Source organism: Hyperolius riggenbachi, chromosome 12 (genome assembly GCF_040937935.1).
Source record: "Hyperolius riggenbachi isolate aHypRig1 chromosome 12, aHypRig1.pri, whole genome shotgun sequence".
Taxonomy (NCBI): domain Eukaryota; kingdom Metazoa; phylum Chordata; class Amphibia; order Anura; family Hyperoliidae; genus Hyperolius; species Hyperolius riggenbachi.
In genome coordinates, this window is record NC_090657.1 from 20,240,963 (window position 1) to 20,259,413 (window position 18,451).

Below are 18,451 nucleotides of genomic sequence, written 5' to 3' on the forward strand. Positions count from 1 at the left end.
GCTTTTAAGGTGTATTTTTCTTCAAAGCATCTATCAACAATGCATTCTGTGTTTACGGACCAAAATAAATTGTACGTAAAAACTTTTGCAATTTTTCAAAATTAAAAAAAACTAACAAACCTGGTGTAGAAGTTCACAGCTGGTGAGCTCCTCCCTCTCCTACCTCCTTCAGTCAATGCCCATCTACCTGCAGTGATGTGAGTTGCAGGGGGAGGGACATGCGGCTTTTCCTGGAGATGACACGCCTTCCTGCTGACAGCCTGTGAGGAGGAGGAGCCTGTGAGCTTGGAGCTCATTAAAAATGAACTCCTGCAGCAGGAATTTTTTTTTTCTTTGCAAAATGTAAGAAGACCTATTTCTGCTGAGCTGCTGTAGTCACTTGTTCTGTTTTCTGACAAGAGTCCAGTATTCACCACCAGAGGCAGCACAGCTTGTTTCACATGTACGCCTTCATGTTTAGTTGTAGAAACATTTGACCTGTGATATCTGCAGGTTAAGCAACCGTACTCCATGCCAGGAAGCGACAGCAGCAGCAGCCAAAGCAAATAAGATTCTGGGATGCAGAAAACGGGGAAAAATAGTGATGCTAGTCAACTACTGCCTGCGTATAAATAATTTGTGAGGCCACATCTGGAGTTGTGGGCACAGCACTACAGCAATGGCGTTAAAATGTTACGAGCGGGACGAAACACAGGCAGCTAAATGAATTCAAGAGATGGACAGTGTTCCAAACCAAAGCAGGAAGAAATGGTGCAGGAGACCTTTGAAACAAAAATTGTGCTGCCACACGTGCCTGTTATAAAAAGCCACAACTGGCAGCAAAGAAAGGAAATTTGGGTGCGCGGCGACTGCTATTGGGCACCTTCAGGCGCCAAAATTTACCTTCTTTGCCACAAATCACTGCTTTTATTATGTCCGTGATAAATGGCAAACAAGGTACATTTTGGCACCTGCAGGTGCCGATTATTGGTAATGATTGCAAATATCAGCGCCAAATAAAATCCTGGGCACCTGCCGAATCCCGGGCACTGATGTTGGCAATGCTTACCGCTAATTGGCGCCTGTAGGCACCGAAATTTACCTTGTTTGCCGCACATCACGGCTTTCAGCTAGAGGGGGAGGAAAGAGGTTAGGTACCACCAGGGGGCGGTTAGGGCTAGGCACTATCAGGGAGGGTCTTAAGGTTAGGCACCACTAGGGGAGGTTTAAGGTTCGGAACCACAAGGGGGTCTTAGGGATCACCATGGGGGGGTTCTTAGGGTTAGGGATCGGTAGAGGGGAAGGTTCTATGTGAGGGTAGGGTTAGGTTTAACCATTGTAAAATATTGGAATTCAGTAGTAGAATATCACTAATCTCAGTTACATTCTACTAGCGGCAGTAATGGCTAACCTTGGCACTCCAGCTGTGACAAAACTACAAATCCCATCATGCCTCTGCCTCCCTAAGTTATGCTTAGAGCTGTCAGAGTATTGCAATGCCTCATGGGACTTGTGGGACAGCTGGAGTGCCACGGTTAGCCATCACTGTACTAGCGGTTGACCCCTGGCGCCGTTTTTACATGTATGCATTATGAACTATGAAAGGTTAGACAAACTGTGATAGTTAAGCTTGGAAAAGAAACAACTTAAAGCAAACCTGATGCGAAGATAAACGGATGAGATAATGAATAGGTATAGCACAGCTAAGAAATAGACCTGAAGCACTAAAACAGCCAAGAAACAATGAAAGACCGCTTGAGATAAGGTTTTACTGTAGGAAAGTTCAAAGGGTCATGCTTTGTTTTATAGCTTAAAAGACTGTGGTATTAACCACTTAACATGAACCTGCGAAGAGGCACACTCATGTATTTCACCATATATATCAGTGGGAACATTAGAGAAAACACCTACCCTGCTCTCTGCTTCATCCTTCACTGCTCAGCCTACTTGTTATCAGCCCTGATAAAATCCCCGGCTGAGCATTCAGTCTGGCTTTGCTCAGGAATCATTATAGCAGAGTCTGTCTTCTCTGATGTTTTTTCAAGCCCACATCTGCCCCTTTCTGGCTCTGATATAATGACTCAGCTATAATGATTCCTGAACAAAGCCAGACTGAATGCCCTGTCTGGGATTTTATCAGGGCTGGTAACAAGCAGGCTGAGCAGTGAAGAATGTAACAGAGCAGGGTAGGTGTTTTCTCTAATGCTCCCACTGATATACATGGTAAAATACAGGAGTGTGCTTCGTCTCTGGTTTACTTCAAGGACCGCAGTGTTAACCCCCCCCCCCCCCCCCCACACACACACACACACACTAGTGGCCAGGTAATTTTTTTTACTAAATAGGCCACTGCAGCTTTAAGGCCTTGCTGCAGGGCCACACAACTCAGCACACAAGTGATTCTTCCCCCCCCCCCTTTTCTCCCCACCAACAGAGCTTTCTGTTAGTGGGGTCTGATCCTTACTGGCGTGTTTATTATTTATTTTTTCTATATAAATTTGTTCTTTTTATTTATTTTATTATACCCCCACCCTCCCTCCCCCCCCACCGGCCAATCAGCGTGATCGGCTGTTATAGGTTTCAGCCTATGACAGCGGATCGACTTTGTGCCTCTGGAGGGGACAGCCGAGTGACACTGCTGTCCCCAGTACAGTGCTGCCTCAGTTCGCAGCGCTCTGCCTAGTAAATAGATGGCGGTTTTGCCGTCTAACATTCTCCGAGTGGTGAGCGCTGCTGGGAGACTGATGGTGTAGCGGAGCGCCATCATTTCTGCAGTCCCCGCCCCTAGTACTTCACCCCGATTGGCGGGGAGTGGTCTTGGGGCTGCCGCCACGTGTGGAGCGGTCGGTAAGAAATTAAAACTGCAACTGTGACAGTATGAGGTGTTCTAAAATAAGAGCTTATATAACTGAAAATACAAATAGGACACCCTTTTCTTTGCTACTAACGTTCTATTCATTATCCAATCCAATAATTGCAATTGGAAAGGAAACGATCAGCACCAATGGTATAGAAAATATAACCAATCAGATCATATCAGGTATACTTGAATCGCAAAACGGATAAATGAAATTATCAATAACACGATCGTTTGTTGATTGGCGCCATCAACACTATAAAATTTGATTGATCGGATGATGGTTTGCTAAAATTGGACAATGAATGGCCACTTTTAAGGTGCATACACACATCCAATTCTTTTTATTGGCCAATCACTGATCAATTTTACCACCTCCGTATGAGAGCCAACAGACTTGTATACTATGAACAGATTGTATAGGTAAGCTCTTATACTGCATGGAAGTGGTAACCTTGGCCAGTCACAATGGATGTGTGTACCAGGCTTTAGGCTGGTGAAGAGCAATTATTTCATATAAACAATGGCAGTGATCTTGATTAGTGCCTCCTGTTAAACGTTTACATGTAAGTACATTGATGACTTAACCTCCTTGCCGGTTATCCCGAGCTCAGCTCGGGGTAACCTGCGCAGAAGGATTTCTCTGGCCCCGCTGGGCCGATTTTCACAATTTTTTTTTTTATTGCACGCAGCTAGCACTTTGCTAGCTGCATGCATATCCCGATCGCCGCCGATTCGCTGCGCCCCCCCCCCCCCCTTCAGACCCCTTGCGCAGCCTGGCCAATCAGTGCCAGGCAGCGCTTAGCGGTGGATCGGATTTCCCTCTGACGTCCCGACATTCTGAATGGGATTTCCTGCTTGCAAAGATGGCCGGCGGCGATCGAACCAGGTAGGGGTATGCCGCTTGTCAGCGGCTATCATGTAGCGGGCCCTGGGCTCGCTACATGATTAAAAAAACAAAAAAAATTTAAAAAGTGCTGTGCCGCCCCCTTGCCGTCAGAATTGGAATGGCAAGGGGGTTAAAGGACAACTGAAGGGAGAGGGATATGGAGGCTGCCATGTTTATTTCCTTATACGCAATACCAGTTGCCTGGCAGCCCTGCTGATCCTCTGCCTCTAATACTTCTATCCGTAGACCCTGAACAATCATATGCAGATCAGGTGTTTTTGATATTTTCAGATCTGACTAGAGTAGCTGCATACTTGTTTCTGGTGTTATTCAGACACTACTGCAGTCAAATAGACCAGCAGGGCTGCCAGGTAACTGGTATTGTTTAAAAGGATATAAATATGGCAGCCTCCATATAACTCTCAGTTCAGTTGTCCTTTAACCTCCCTGGCGTTCTATTAAAATCGCCAGGGAGGCTGCGGGAGGGTTTTTTTTCTTATAAAAAAAAAACTATTTCATGCAGCCAACTTAAAGTTGGCTGCATGAAAGCCCACTAGAGGGCGCTCCGGAGGCGTTCTTTCGATTGCCTCCGGCGCCCAGAATAAACAAGGAAGGCTGCAATGAGCAGCCTTCCTTGTTTTGCTTATATCGTCGCCATAGCGACGAGCGGAGTGACGTCATGGACGTCAGCCGACGTCCTGACGTCAGCCGCCTCCGATCCAGCCCTTAGCGCTGGCCGGAACTATATGTTCCGGCTGCGCAGGGCTCGTGCGGCTGGGGGGACCCTCTTTCGCCGCTGCTCGCGGCGGATCGCCACAGAGCGGCGGCGATCAGGCAGCACACGCGGCTGGCAAAGTGCCGGCTGCGTGTGCTGCTTTTTATTTCATAAAAATCGGCCCAGCAGGGCCTGAGCGGCGACCTCCGGCGGTAATAGACGGGTATACTCGTCCATACCGTCAAGGAGGTTAACCACTTTTAATGTGTTGCCCACTGCTGTGCACGCACACCGTGCCTCATTATTGTTAGGACACGGAGTTCCGCGTTTGGGGAAGGGGAACAAACGCATCACAATACCTATAAATTGTGATAGGGACATAATTTAAGAGGTGTAATAACAGGGACAAATGGGCAAATAAAATGTGGGTTTTAATTCTTATTATAATAAAGGCTGAAAACAGAAATAATAAAAATGTTGTTGTGATAAGTAGTAATGAAGTTATTGGCGAATAAATGGGTGGAGCGCTGACAGGTGACAATTGCTCTGGTCCATTAGGGTATAGTGGTTAAGGTACCCTGGGAAATGTAGGACTGTAGGGTGGATGTTGAGTCTTTCTATGCGGGTAAGTTGACTGTGTGCGTGTGTTAGCCACTGGCATTGCCTCAGATATTGGGTGCCTTGATGCTGGAAGTGTCACCACTGGGTGCCTCTCCTGTGGGTGTGTCAGTGTGGATGTGACCCCATTGGTTGCTGCCTGTTTGGAGGTGTTATAGCGTGTCCATTTGATGTTTAGAGTAGGTTCACACTTATGTTAAAAACGTATCCGTGGCTCTGTTTTTTGGCTCGGATTAAAAACTGAGCCACGGATGCCAAGGTTAAATATAGCAGCCCTTTTCACCCTGCGTTCAGGGGGATACGTGCTCAAAACCTGAACGGACCTTCCGGATTTGCAACATTTTTCACGGACCCCGAATACACGGAGGGGTAGGGAAAATGAACAGGGAAACGGATCCCCCTCTACACAGGCAGTTTTGGACACAGAAACTGATCCGTTTCTGTGTCCCAGCGTATAGGGGAGAGAGGGGGGCCACCATGCTGGAAGGTGTAGCAGCCAGGACTGGTGGCACCGGTCGGCAGGGAGCCCTGTCCATCCAAAAGAGGGACAGTTGGGAGCTATGGATTGGCGGGATGGTCAGCACTGGTGTATAGAACAGGCAGCATTCTATATTTCCCCGAGCTGCTGATGGTCTGGGCATGAAGCTGCTATGTCCGGACTGTCTCGGCTTGTGTGCTGGAATATTTATAATTGGATTTCCACGGGCGTCTGGCAAGGCCTCTCCTGCATTCAATGATACGGTCACACTCGGCCTGGGCAATGGACGTGTCATTTAGATAAGATGGAGAATCGATGATAAACTTCACATCCAGGCCCTTGAACAAGTCGGAGATGAGAGATTAGCGGGGTCTGCTGGGATCGGTGGCCATGGTAACGCCGTGCGTGTGATAGGGCTGAGGAGGGGGGGTTCTGTGGCAGGAAGATGCGGAGAGCGCGGCAATATGACTTGTCTCCCCAGAGGGGGAAGATACAGACGGTTTACATGTCGCTCCAATATTCCCTGATTATGTGATCAAATACAGGCGGAGCTCATAAATATAAATAGTAAATTAAAGGGGGTGGGGTAATTATTATACCAGTAATGTCTGAAAACCGAGCACTTCATTCTCTCTACTGCAATACCCTTTTGGTGATCGCTATTTACTGCAGGAGACGATAAAGATCCACTTAAGTGTAATAATTAAAGGACCTTTATAGCGAAACAAGTAAGCAGTTAGAATCTGACAAAACTTTGGACTAGCCCATCTCCCAATGGGGGATTCTCATGGTTTCTTTGTTTTAAAGGACCACTATCGCAAAAAAAGTAGACAGCTAAAATCTGACTGAACCGACAGGTTTTGGGCCAGTCCATCTCCTCATGGGGGATTCTCAGGGTTTTCTTTGTTTTCAACAGCGTTTCCTGAACAGCAGTTTAACTGCTAAAATGGTAAGATACCAGCCAGCCTCCCTAATCACTTGGACACTATTTTGTCAGTTAGACTTTGCAATTGCTGTTCAGAAAACGATGTTGAAAATAAAGAAAACCTTGAGAATCCCCCAAGAGGAGATGGACTAGCCCAAAACCTGTTGGTTATGTCACATTTTAACTGCCTACTTTTTTTTTTTTGCAATAGTGGTCATTTAAAAAGCATTTAGTCTAACTGACAAAATAGTGAGATACCAGCCAGCCTCCCTGCTCACTACTGTAGGTGTTTCTGTTGATTCAGGTCTTCTGGGTCAGATGAAACAAAAATTGAATTGTTTGGTCAAAATTATGTTTCCTTAATTTGACGTAAAAAAGGAGAAGCCTTCAACCCAAAGAACACCATCCCCACTGTCAGGCATGGTGGTGGGAACCTAATGCTTTGGGGTATTTTTCAGCCAATGGACCAGGGAACCTAATCACAGTAAACTGCACCATGAAAACAAGAGCAATACATGAGGATTCTCAATGACATCAGGCAGTCTTCAGAGAAACTTGGCCTTGGGCACCAGTGGACATTTCAGCATGACCCAAAATACACAGCAAAAGTGGTGAAGAAATGGTTAGCAGACAACATTAACGTTTTGGAGTTGCCCAGTCAGAGTCCTGACTTCAATCCAATTGAGAATCTGTGGAGGGAGCTAAAGATCAGGGGATGGCAAGAAGACCTTCCAACCTGTAAGATTTGGAGCTCATTGCTTCAGATTAATGGGCAAAAATACCTGTGGAGACATGCAAAAAGCTGGTCTGCAATTATAGGAAGCGTTTCATTGATGTAATAGCTAACGGCTTTTCTGTTGATTTATTGAGAAAGGTATAAATTATATTGGACTGGACACTTTTTGCTCAAATGTAAATAAAAGCGGAGAAATGTTTTTTCTTCCTCAATAATGCCTCTTGTACATCGTCTTATTTTCTTTTGGGAGACACCCAAGGCCGGATTTGTACATTTTGCCACCCAAGGCCCACTATTACCAGCTGCCCCCAGACCAACAGCATCCTAAGCTCCCCTACCCCTTCTCCACCTACGGCAGCGATTACATTGTAGGCTCCTCTGAGGACAGTTAGGGACATGATGGCATGGATTCAGTTGTGAGCTCATTGGCAGGCAGCACATTTGGTGAGTGACAGGCGGCTCAGAGATCACTGTAGTGCCTGTTTGCTGCCCCTTCATCCCCTGAGTGCCAAATCCAGCTGTTGGCAGCTGCCCACCACTATGTGAAAAACTCTGTGTAGCAGGATGAATGTCGGCAGGCTAACTTACTGCCACCCTGCTTCCCACAGTCCGCCCCTGGCTTTCCTGGTGCCCTAGGCCATGGCCTTTGCGGCCTTGCCAGAAATCCGGCCATGGAGACACCTATGTCATTTCCCATCGAAAAATTACTTGCTTGTTAAATAAAAGTAACTTTTAGTTAAGTCAGAATTTGCCAGGGGTGTGAATAATTCTGGGCAGCACTGTATTTTGGCAGTTAGACTGCACCACTTATGTTCAGGAAATGCTTTTGAAAACAGGAAAACCCTGAGAATCCCCCATGAGAAGATGGACTAGTCCAAAACCGTTTTTCGCTGTAGTGTTCTTTTAATACATCTATTGGAAGAAAATTGGCAAAATGCAAATATATGTCCAGTTTTCAAACAGTGCAAGCTTTGTATAAACTTGCGTGTAGATACACTGCAGCCAATCGTCAATCTGTTTGGGTACTGCTGGTCTACAGACCCATCTCTGCCTGGTACCTCTGCTGCACGTGGTGTGAACAACTCTACTTCACATGTGAAACAGCAGAGGGAGTGGAGCCTGACTCTTCTCCCTCTGTTCCAGAACTGCTACGGGACAAGATGTACGGTTGCAAGCTGTCCTGCCCAAATAAGAACCCCTAGAGCGCAGGGAGCCAAGTTCACTTTACACAAGTCAGGGGGATCCGAATGCTGCCCTGGGACATGGTTCCATTCACTTTGAATAAGTCGGTGCTGCCTGCCACTCCAGTACAGTGAGCAGCTGATTCATGATGAATCAGCTACTGTTCAATCGCAGTGTACTTTTTTTTTTTCCCTCTTCCCCCGCCTGTCCAGCAGAGAAGCCATATTGCTAGACAGCTTAATACAGAAGTGTGACGCCTTTGGTATTTTTTTTCAATATCAAATTCAATATCGAATGCCTCATATTTCAATTACAGGATCACAACAGCCAAGACAGAGTAATTTCTTTTGCAGCTCTGACCTAAAGGTCTTCCTGAGCTTATCCGCACCCTGCTGACAAAAGGCATTAGTCAACTTTAACACAAAACTCATAAACCCAGTTCTCCTCTAGACTCAGCGGCTGCAAGATTCATACCTCAACACTGCTGGCTACAGCTCAAAAAAGAGGACCATACATTTGTTTTCCTCTACCCAGCACTGTAACTCTAAAATTCATATTTCTTCATATTTCATTTGTTTCTAGATGCTGGGAATATGAAAAGGGAACCATTTTTTTTTTACAGAAGTTGCTAAGCTCAGTCTGACACAAACACACTGAGCGAGTTTCATGCAAATCGTACATACAGACTTTGAGGAATACAGGTTCTTAGTAAAACTTCACTTCAGCTTAAAGGGATACTGTAGGGGGGTTGGGGCAAAATGAGTTGAACTTACCCGGGGCTTCTAATAGTCCCCTACAGACATCCTGTGCCAGCGCAGCCACTCACTGATGCTCCGGCCCCGCCTCCGGTTCACTTCTGGAATTTCAGACTTTAAAGTCTGAAAACCACTGCTCCTGCGTTGCCGTGTCCCCGCTCCCGCTGATGTCACCAGGAGTGTACTGCGCAGGCCCAGTATGGTCTGCGACTGCGGAGTACGCTCCTGGTGACATCAGCGGGAGCGAAGACACGGTAACGCAGGCGCAGTGGTTTTCAGACTTTAAAGTCTGAAATTCCAGAAGTGAACCGGAGGCGGGGCCAGAGCATCGGTGAGTGGCTGCGCGGGCACAGGATGTCTGTGGGGGACCATTAGAAGCCCCGGGTAAGTTCAACTCATTTTGCCCCAACCCCCCTACAGTATCCTTTTAATACTCCTATTTCATATGTGTGAATTCGTAACGCCTTACTGAATGCAACTATGCAGCACAGCTCATGCTAGGACTTGTGTACACAGATACATCCTTCTCTGCCTGATTTGGTTCTTTCTGAGAGCGGGCTGGAGTTCCTCCCTCTGGCAAGGATGTCAGCCCCCATCCAATCTTAAAGTGGACCTGAATTCAGAACTCCTCTCTGCTCTAAAAGATACACAACAGCATAATAATCTTTAAGCAAAGAACATATATTTGTTACAGCTGATACAAATCTTAAAATAAATTTGCACAGTTTCTACTTCCTGATTCATGGAAGCAGACCTATTGTTTACAGCCTGTGCTTTCAAATGGACTTATCTGCCATCTCTGCCATAGACAGTCATGTGACACGGGAGGAGATCAAATTACAACTAGTGATTAGACACAAATTAGGGAGAATTAAACTAGCTAAACTCTTTAAATACATACAGGGTGGATTTCTGTACGCTTTCCTTCTGTCCTGAGCAAGAGTTCAGGTCCACTTTAAACGTTTACTTTGCTCACAGTGTATTTGCCTTCAGAAGCCTCTATTGGATGAGACCTGAATGGCAACTGTGGCATAATAAGACTTGATTGGCAGGTGTTTGTCACCGTTTGTATTCCTAGGACTACCAGTAGTATAACCTGATGAAATGTGGATGGCTTTGGTTAGAAAGCTGAAGGGTTGCCGTGTCTGCTGGGCTATCTGCATCCTGATTGGAGGATCCATCATTTCCTGTAGTCTGTGTCACTGCCCAGTTCAGACACAGAGATGAAGTCCCACACAGATGTTCTGATCCCAAAGCTTTAAGTACATCTTCAGTCATGCTTTCCTCGTGGATAGGCTTAATCTGATATGCTATTCTCATTAGATATTGCTTTTATTATATCTTGAAAGTTTAATCCTCAGATTTAGTCTCCTTTCTTCTTTTGTCTGACACCAATTTTTTCCATTGCTCCTTCAGAAAAGATCAGATCAAAGGGAGGAGCTGTCATTTTCACCTCTAAACTGTTTTTTCATGTGTCTAATTCAGGCCTCCTTTCCACAGATGGCTGAACTGCTCATTTGTTGAGTACCATTGGGCTGCAATTACATACAGTACACAATTACACTGCGCATGTTACATTGGACTCTCAGCGGTGTTACCACTCAGCGGAGAACTGTCTCATGTTTGGTCTGAGCATGGCAACCACCATTGCAACTACATGGAGGGGGTCTCCTGTCCACTGCCTGTGCCGAACGCTAGCCAGCCCCCTCCCGGTGGACGAGAGCAGCTCACAGGCAGTGCATTTTCCTTCAGCTGCATGTGGATAGGGAGCTTGACTTTTCCTGCCTCTTAATCACTTTGCCTAAAATACATAAAAATGTTGAGGTCAGGCGGCTTGTGATGGATCTCATGATACAAATAGCAGCATGTTCTAGGCCAGTGCAGAGGCTTGCTGTCATCCGGGTCCCATAAGGAATTACCGGCTGAGCTGTGGCCTATCAAGAGATGTGGGCATTGTATTGGGGGATGCAGTGAGCTTGCAACTTATAGTCAGTATCTGTCTAGGTTGCTGGTACATGCAGTTCTTTTAACTGGATTAGCTGCATACTTGTTACTGGTGTATGTTACAGTGTATGTTCGCCGAGTGTGTTCTGTGTATAGCATGTGCATACCTCCCAACTTTCTGAGATCGTAAAGGGGGAGACCTTTAAGACACACCCTCAACACGCCTCCAGGCACGCCCCCACCACACCCTTTCATGTTCATAAACAAGACAGGCCCTTATCTCGGGTTCCTTTTAAAATTAAATTTGTCAGGCGCTATATTTCTTTCACTGTCACTTTAGGCCCCCTTTAAGTGTAATGTGGCAATTGATTAAAGGGGCACTATGGCGAAAATTTTTAAAATTTAAAAATATGTGCAAACATATACAAATCAGAAGTACGTTTTTATGCAGAGTAAAATGACCCATAAATTACTTTACTCCTATGTCGCTGTCACTTACTGTAGGTAGTAGAAATCTGACAGAAGCGACAGGCTTTGGACTAGTCCATCTCTTCATGGGGCATTCTCAGCAAGGCTTTTATTCTTTAGAAAGATATTACCTAAAAATTCCCAGTTTTAACCACTTCACAACTGAGGGGTTTTACCCCTTCAGCATCCAAGCAATTTTCACATTTCAGCTCCTTCCATTCATTTGCCAATAACTTTATCTCTACTTATCAGAATGAAATGTGTTAAATGTGGTTTTTTTTATCACTAATTAGGCTTACTTTGGGTGGTAAATTATGCCAAGAATTATTTTATTCTAAATGTTTTTAATGGAAAAATAAGAAAAAAATTGGAAAAAAATCCTTATTTTTCAGTTTTCGGCCATTATAATTTTAAAATAATGCATGCTACCATAATTAAAATCCACGTAATTTATGTGTCCATTTGTACCGGTTATTACACCATTGAAATGATGTCCCTATCACAATGTCTGGCGCCAATATTTTATTAGGAAATAAAGATGCATTTTTTTTCAGTTTTGCATCCATCATTAATAAAAAGCCCATAATTTATAAAGTAACAGTATTATACCATCTTGACATACATATTAAAAAAGTTCAGTCCCTAAGAAAACTATTTATGCATTTTTTATAATTGTAAATTTATTTCATTGTATTTTTTTACAAAAAAAATAAATGTTGGTAACTATTGGGAAGTGTGGGAGGTAAGGGGTTAATTTAAAATGTAAAAACAGGTCTTTGCATTTAAAAAAAATACTTTTAGTTGTAGTTTTACTATTTGGCCACAAGATGGCCTCAGTCTTTTTTTTTTATATACGTCCTGTAAGCAAAATATGTATGCTTACAGGAAGTGTACTGAAGATGGGAAACTTTTATTTATTAGAATGATCGTGCAGCTTCTCATAAAAGGCGCCGATAATTGCTACGGGGACTTAGATCAATGATTAGGAATTGCTTTCCCATTCATTGACCTCCTGGTGGGCAGATGGCAACATGAACGAGCGCACAAGTAAGTGGGAGCGCTTTCAGCAGTGGTAGCAGCGGGAGTACGTATATTTACTCCCCTGGGCGGTTAGATGAAGTCTGCAGGGGAGTAGATATACTGTACTTGAGCTGTGAAGTGGTTAAATGTTACGATTTTTCGCCATAGTGCCCCTTTTAAGAGAATTTCAAGATACATAAGGGTGTATTCCCCTCTCTTGTCTAGGTGTGTGTGTGTGTGTGTGTGTGTGTGTGTGTGTGTGTGTGTGTGTATATGTGTATGTATATATATATATATATGTGTGTGTGTGTAGTGTAGTGTAGTGTAGTGTGTGTGTGTATATATATATATATATATATGTGTGTGTATGTATGTATGTATGTGTATATATATATATATATATATATACATATACATTACATTACATATACATTACATTACATATACATTACATTACATATACATTACATTACATATACATTACATTACATTACATTACATTACATTACATATACATTACAATACATATACATTACAATACATATACATATACATTACATATACATATACATATACATTACATATACATATACATTACATATACATATACATATACATTACATATACATATACATATACATTACAATACATATACATATACATTACATATACATATACATATACATATACATTACATATATATAATATACATATACATTACATATACATATACATATACATATACATATATATATATATATATATATATATATATATATATATATATATATGTACATATTGTATGTTTGGATATGTGTGTATTCTAGCGCTGGACTCGCTCATATCTCTGACCCGTAAAAACTGAGACAAGTATAAGGTTTTTTTTTGGCTATACCAAATCCGCCCCAGTTGGCTCTCTGGTCAATAATGCAATTGCTGTATGATCTGTAGTTGATTTAGCTTCCCTGAAGAGAAATGATTTAGTACGATTAGGCTAGGGAGTATGGTTATAGGACAAACATTGCTGCAGAAACCATGATCTATACAGACTGCAGGGCCCCTGCGACACTGGACCCCATAGTAGACATCTGTCATCATAGCACTTCACCACCGTTTTTTTAGTCATGCTGCAGTGGTGATGGGTTGCCCATGATTTCTGAAGGCTTGTGATGGTTTCCCTTGTTGTGCCATGCTGACACTTGTAGTTCAGCAGCAGCTGGAGACAGTACACCTGATTCACTAAGGTTCTGCTAGACTAGAAGACACCAGTGATCCACTAAACATGCTCTAGGTTTATGTAAGACAGTGTTTGTGTACTTGAATGAAAGTGCCTCAATGAATAGTACTATATACTTGCATCACGGCCTTTGGTTTCATTTTCAAATGCGAGCTTGTCAATACCATTCAGGGGTAAACCCAGGATTCCTGAATGGTCTCCCTCAGCCACGCACACAATACAGTATAATAATATGGTCAGCACGGTGGCGTAGTGGTTAGCTCTCTCGCCTTGCAGCGCTTGGTCCCTGGTTCGAATCCCAGCCAGGGCACTATCTGCAAAGAGTTTGTATGTTCTCGCCGTGTCTGCGTGGGTTTCCCCCGGGCACTCCGGTTTCCTCCCACATTCCAGAAACATACAGATAAGTAAATTGGCCCTAGACTACAGTACTTACACTACATAATATAGACATATGGCAATGGTAGGGATTAGATTGTGAGCTCCTTTGAGGGACAGTTAGTGACAAGATATATATATACACTGTACAGCGCTGCGTAATATGTCGGTGCTATATAAATACTAAATAATAATAATAATAATAATATGGTAGGATATCATGCTAGGTACACACAATGCAATTTTCCGACTGACAGACAGGATCTGACAATTATCTCATAAATGTCCGATCTGCTCCTGATCGACAACGGGATGGATCAGGAGCAGTTTGGATACAGATAATGACAGCCAACATTGTTAATGAAGGGGAAAGTGAAGCATTCACACAGCAGGGCACAGGGCGGTGCTCATACCCGACTCTGTTAAGTTCCCCAGAGCTGCTCCATGCTCTGTACACATGCTGCTGCTCCATGCTCTGTGCACACACTGCTGCTCCATGCTCTGTGCACACACTGCTGCTCCATGCTCTGTGCACACACTGCTGCTCCATGCTCTGTACACACACTGCTGCTCCATGCTCTGTACACACACTGCTGCTCCATGCTCTGTGCACATGCTCTGTGCACATGCTGCTGCTCCATGCTCTGTACACACGCTGCTGCTCCATGCTCTGTACACACACTGCTGCTCCATGCACTGTGCACATTCTGCTGCTCCATGCTCTGTGCACACACTACTGCTCCATGCTCTGTACGCACGCTGCTGCTCCACGCTCTGTACGCACGCTGCTGCTCCACGCTCTGTACGCACGCTGCTGCTCCACGCTCTGTACGCACGCTGCTGCTCCACGCTCTGTACGCACGCTGCTGCTCCACGCTCTGTACGCACGCTGCTGCTCCACGCTCTGTACGCACGCTGCTGCTCCACGCTCTGTACGCACGCTGCTGCTCCACGCTCTGTACGCACGCTGCTGCTCCACGCTCTGTACGCACGCTGCTGCTCCACGCTCTCTACGCACGCTGCTGCTCCACGCTCTCTACGCACGCTGCTGCTCCACGCTCTGTACACACTCCCATTCATTCGCCAATAACTTTATCACTAATTATCACAATGAATTGATCTGTATCTTGTTTTTTCCGCCACCAATTAGGCTTTCTGTAGCTGGTTCCTTTTAACTAAGAATTATTTTTTTTCTAAATGCATTTTCACATGAATATTAAGAAACCAATTGAAAAAATTAATTTTTTCTCAGTTTTCGGCCATTATAGCTTTAAAATAATACATGCTACCATAATTAAAACCTATGTATTTTATGTGCCCATTTGTCCCGGTTATTACACCATTTAAATTATGTCCCTATCACAATGTATGGCACCAATATTTTATTTGGAAACAAAGGTGCATTTTTTCAGTTTTGCATCCATCACTATTTTCAAGCTTATAATTTAAAACCTTTTCATAATATACCATCTTCACATTCATATTAAAAAGTTCAGACCCTATTTGTTTTTGTTTTTTTTTAATTGTCATTTTTTTTTTCATTAAAAAAATGTATTTGGGTAATTTTTGGTGTGGGAGGTAAACAGTTCATTTTAAATGTAATAATGTGTGTTTATTTCATTAAAAAAAATGTATGTAGATGTAGTTTTGCTATTTGGCCACAAGATGGCCAAGGTCAATTTTTTTTTTTTTTTTTTTTTTTTAGTCCTAGGAGCCAACGCTTTCGCTTCCAGGAAGCTTAAGGAGGACGGGAAACGTTTTTTTTTTTTTTTTTTTTATCGGCCTTCCTACCGAGAACTCAGATCAATGAATGGGAACTCTGTACCCATTCATTGATCTCCGGGCTAAGGGGGGGGGCAACACGGGCTGGCGATCGCACAACAGCTATATAACTGAAAATAAAAATATGAGATTCTTTTCTTTGCTAATAAACTATTAATTAGCCGTACTACACATACAATTCATTAAATCATCAGGTTTTTTTTTTTGCTTCAGTGTCACTTGAAGTGCTGACTGCTGCTGCAAAGGGATGATAAGTTGTGTAGAGAGACAATATAAAGCTATAAGGCATTATTGATCAGGGTCTGCTGCAGAGAGGAAGTTGGTAAGTAATGCTCAGTGAACGCTGGACCTTTCTGTGTAGGGGGGGGTGACAGTGCGCTGCTGGCAGTTTTCCATTCATGTTGGCGGCTCTGCTTAGATGAATGGCTTCTTCTCAGCTGAAGTATTTGCTGTTCCTCTGTGATGTGTGCACTGATGTCTGCATCCTCTTCTCTCTGCTCTCTCCACAGATCCGCTCTCAGCTCTTATCTCCTGGAATCTGCTGCTGGCCTCTTGTTGTGGCAGCCGAGTCTGGCTGTCAGATGATAACCACTTTCCTTCATTTCTGATGCAATTAAAGAAATAAGAGAAACACAAGTACATTTCATGTTCCCACCACCCGCTGCCCCGGCCAGACACATTCCTTCATCTGCAGTCAGGATTACACATGTCTGCCTAATGCCATCTATAAAAGCCCTAACTGCATTGTGCTGCTGGAGGAAGGCTGGTCATCCCATGTAACCTTTAAAGAGAACCCGAGGTGTGTTTAAAGAATGTTATCTGCATACACAGGCTGGATCTGCCTATACAGCCCAGCCTCTGTTGCTATCCCAAACCCCACTAAGGTCCCCCTGCACTCTGCAATCCCTCATAAATCACAGCCATGCTGTGAGGCTGTGTTTACATCTGTAGTGTCAGTCTCAGCTGCTCCTCCGCCTCCTGCATAGCTCCGGTCCCTGCCCCCGTCCCTTCCCTCCAATCAGCAGGGAGGGAAGGGATGCAGGCGGGGGACTGGAGTTCTGCATGAGGCGGGGAGAGCAGCAGACTGACACTATAGAGATAAACACAGCCAGCTCTGACAAGCTGTTTGTCAGCAGCGTGGCTGTGATTTATGAGGGATTGCAGAGTGCAGGGGGACCTTAGGGGGGTTTGGGATAGCAACAGAGGCTGGGCTGTATAGGCAGATCCAGCTCTGTATGCAGATAATATTCTTCAAACCCACCTCGGGTTCTCTTTAAGATGTGCCAGCAAAATTAGGGCAATGGCCGTGCCACACAGAATTCATACCCCCTCCATCACCCTGTCCCCAGCAGCCCTCACACCCCTCTCTCTCTAACCTTCTCAAATCAAAAATAGCTTTATTGGCATGGCCAAGATACATTCATACATGCAGCCCCCCCACACACACACATCTGTCTCTGCATCTTGTTCCCCTCCGTGCTTCTCTCTCTCCTCCCTCCCCTCCCTGCTTCTCTCTCTACTTCCTCTCCTCCAAGTTTCTCTTTCTTCCTCCTCTCCATGCTTCTCTCTCCTTCCTCTCCATGCTTCTTGCTCTCTCCCTCCCCGCCTCCTTGCTTCTCTCTCCCTCCTTCTCCATGCTTCTCTCTCTCCCTACCCCATACTTCTGTCTCTCCCTCCTCCTCCTCTATGCATCTCTCTTTGTCCTCTTCTCCATGCTTCTCTCTCCTTCCTCTCCATGCTTCTTACTCTCTCCCTCCTCCCCTCTTTGCTTCTCTCTTCCTCTCCTGCTTTCATGCTTCTCTCTCCCTCCTTCCCTCTCTGTTTCTCTCTCTCCATGCTTTGCTCTCTGTCCTCCTCCCCTCCATGCTTCACTTGGTCTCATCCCTCCTCCTCTTTCTCTCTCATCCCTTCTGTCTCTTTGCTCTTTCACTCAACCCTCTCTCTCTCTCTCTCTCTCTCTCTCTCTCTCTCTCTCTCTCTCTCTCTCTCTCTCTCTCTCTCTCTCTCTCTCTCCTCTCTCTCTCTCTCTCTCTCTCTCTCTCTCTCTCTCTCTCTCTCTCTCTCTCTCTCTCATCCCTACTCTCTCACTCACCCCTCCCCTCTCTTTGTCATATACATATACACACACTCTGCAGGGGCGTAGCAATAGCCCCTGCAAGGGATGCATCCGCAGGGGGGCCTTTAAGGGTAGTAGCTTGAGGGGGGCCCCTAACTCTGGGGGCCTTCAGGACCATTTTAAGGGGCACAGAAAGGGGGAAGCAGCAGGCACAAACAGAAGTGTGGATGGGGACCCGAGTCTCCCTCACCCCGGGCTACCATCAACACTCCCCCCTCCAGCAACGACAGCAGGTAGGGGGGGCCCATCCAAAGTTTTGCAGGGGGGCCCAGTGATTTCTAGTTACGCCCCTGACACTCTGAGTGGGGAGACTGCCACTAGCAGCTTTTTATTGTTGTCCCGATTCCATTCACCTTCTGTCCTCCAACCTGTTCT

The 18,451-nt window shown here is 44.8% G+C and overlaps 1 protein-coding gene across 7 annotated transcripts in view; it reads left to right on the top strand.

The window, feature by feature from the left end:
- Positions 1-18,451, top strand: part of RGS9 (regulator of G protein signaling 9) — a 224,586-nt gene that overhangs the window by 138,037 nt on the left and 68,098 nt on the right. The gene's annotated exons all lie outside the window — the stretch shown is intronic.